Source organism: Etheostoma cragini, chromosome 9 (assembly GCF_013103735.1).
Source record: "Etheostoma cragini isolate CJK2018 chromosome 9, CSU_Ecrag_1.0, whole genome shotgun sequence".
Lineage (NCBI taxonomy): Eukaryota > Metazoa > Chordata > Actinopteri > Perciformes > Percidae > Etheostoma > Etheostoma cragini.
The window spans coordinates 26539479-26542590 of NC_048415.1; positions in this window are offsets into that span (position 1 = coordinate 26539479).

Here is a 3112-nt window from a genome sequence, read left to right on the forward strand (position 1 = left end):
TGAGAGCTATTAAGACAAAAAAACCTCCCGCTTTCTCAACAGCACATAACTGCAGAGCCATTCAATCTGTAAACAGCTCTCCCTCCATGAACCAGCACCTCATGAAAGAAGGTTCTCTTGACGAGCGTGTATAATTTGCTTATCTCTTCACACCTTCATACCTTTACACAATACTCTTCTATATGTTTTTATGCCACACATACTAGTTTTATTCCATGTATTGTAAGTATCTATGTATTGTAAGGTTTGTGGATCTGTGCTCTGCATCCCTATGCACCATGTCACTTTAACCTGACAGCTGTCCCTCTACCCAGGTATGTGGTGTGTGTGCTCTCTTTTTTTGATCTGCCTATGTGGGATACCATATTTGAACGGTTGTGCTCATGAGTTTACATACCCTGGCATAAATTTTGAAATTTTTGAAATTGGACATTTTGAAAATATGACTCATCATGCAAAATAACTGTCTTTGATTCAAGCATAGTGATCATATGAAGACATATCTTTTTCCACACTAGTTGTTTGGCTGCTTTTGAAACAATGTTTATAACAGGAATAACCCAAATGGTCTGATCAAAAGTTTACATACCCTTGAATGGCCTTGATACGGACACACAAAGGGACACACACAGGTAAAAATGGATATTAAAGGTTATTTCCCAAAGCTATGGCTTTGTAAATTAAAATTAGTCTGTAAATAGTCCCTGAGTTTGTGAGCTCTCACGTGGAAGCACTAAGCAGGCTAGATATTGAGCCATGGGGAGCAGAAAAGAACTGTCAAAAGACCTTCGTAACAAGGTATTGGAACTTTCTAAAGATGAAAAAAGTATATGAAAAGACACCCAAAGCCTTGCAAAGGCCAGTCAGTACTGTTCAATCACTTAGTAAGTAGTGGAACATTCTAGTATCTCTCAATACCAGGCCAAGGTCATGTAGGCAGAGAAAGATATCAGATAAAACTGCAAGAAGAATTGGTGGGGATGCTATGAAGAATCCACAGGTAACGTCATGGGAAATACAGGCTGCTTTGGAAAAGAGTATGGTTGTTGCAAGGAGCACAATACGACAGTAATTGAACAAAAATGAGCTGCGTGATAGAGTTGCCAGAAAGAAGCCTTTACTCTGTCAATGCAACAAATAAGCCCGGTTATAATTTGCCAGAAAACACCTTGACGCACCTCACAATTTAATTTGAAGTGACTTGACCAAAATAGAGTTGTATGGTCACAACCATGAACAATACGTTTGGAGAGGGGTCAACAAGACCTATAGTGAACACAATACCATCCACACCTTGAAGCATGGTGGTGGCACACTGATGTTTTGGGGGTGTGTGAGCTCTAAAGGCAAAGGGAATCTTGTGAATATTGATGGCAAGATGAATGCAGCATGTTATCAGAAAATATTGGCATTCTTCTGCATGGAATCTGCGCATGGGACGCTATTGGACTTTCCAGCACTACAATGGGGACAGGCACAAGGCCAAGTTGACCCTCCAGTGGTTCCAGCAGGAAAAGGTGAAGGTTCTGGAGCGACCATCCCAGTCTCCTGACCTTAATGTCATCAAGCCACTCTGGGGAGATCTCAAACTTACGGTTCATGCAAGACGATCAAAGGCTTTGCATGAACTGGAGGCATTTCGCCAAGATGATTGGGCAGCTATACCACCTGCTAGAATTCGGGGCCTCATAGACAACTATTACAAAAGACTGCACGCTGTCATTGATGCTAAAGGTGGCAATGCACATCATCAAGAACTGAGGGTATGTAGACTTTTGAACAGTGGTCGGTTCATTTTTTCTTTGTTGCCATGTTTTTTTTACACATGGTACCTATATTACCAATTCTTCAAGGATATTCAAACTTTTGAGCACAACTGTATATGTGCTCTGTTTTTTTGTGTGTCTTTGTTGATGTCCTGTCATGAGCCCACCGAAGCAAATCCCTATCTTTCATTTCTTATACGGCACTGTAACCTTTCTTCTTGTGTTTTATCTGTTTTTGAATTGCCCTGTTGCTGAAATGTGCTGTACAAATAAAGCTGCCTTGCCTAGCAACGTGCACCGAGTTGTATAGCAATCAAGTATTGAGTCGTGTCTGAAAGTAATTGCAGCAAATTAATTATGAATGTCAAAATGCTCTCATGGGAGGCCATGAAACTGAACAAGACTTATCCAAAACAAGTTTCATACTGCTGCTTATTTTGGTTATATTCAAAAGACCTTGCTGGGCAAATCTGGATTTAGCACGTTTTCAAAATCCCCAAAAATATTTTTTACTCCTCCAGAACCATAGTAGAACTGTTCACAGGCTGAACAAATAACCCGATGATGTGTAAAAGCGGTGTCTCTTTAAGACAGACTGTAAACGAATTCAGGAAATCTCATTCACTGCTGTATTGATTTTTTTTTAAAGTGTTTCTCCCATCTTTATGGAGGTGAAATATTAAATTGTTGGAGTGCCGCTTTGTTTAAAGATAATGTTGATTGACAGGTGTCTCTGCCCATTACAGTCAGCCCGGGTGATTGTCACCACCTCCCACTGCCAATGTGAGATTTCTGGCTCCAGTAGAGTAGCCTACCCATTGTTAACCTTAGAATTTGAGTTTATGTTCATGTTTTTTCCACTTTGTCTGGCCGAAACTTTAGGTAGGCTGTACCATGGGCCAAACACTGGTTGTCAAGATAGATAGGTAGATACTTTATTCATTCCGAAGGAAATTTTAGGCATTCAGTAGCAAGTCAATCATAAGACAACAAACACACATACCTAAGAATAAAAACTGATGTCCCCTTAGGGGCTCCATATAGAAAAGTGCAGCAGATCATGTTAAAATATTGACTATGACTATTAAATATAAACATAAAACCTTTAAACTGACTGACTGAATAAGAACAAGAACAATATGAAACAGGGAATAACTCATAAGATGTAGATGTTATGACAATAGTCCAGGTCCATAATGTATCCTTTATTAGTCCCACGAGGGGAAATTACAATTGACACTCTGTTGTTATTACACACAGGCCTGAATTACACACACATGCTCAGTACCTATACATGCACTAAGTGTACAGATGTCAGAGTGTGTGTGTTTGTGTGTTGGGGGGGG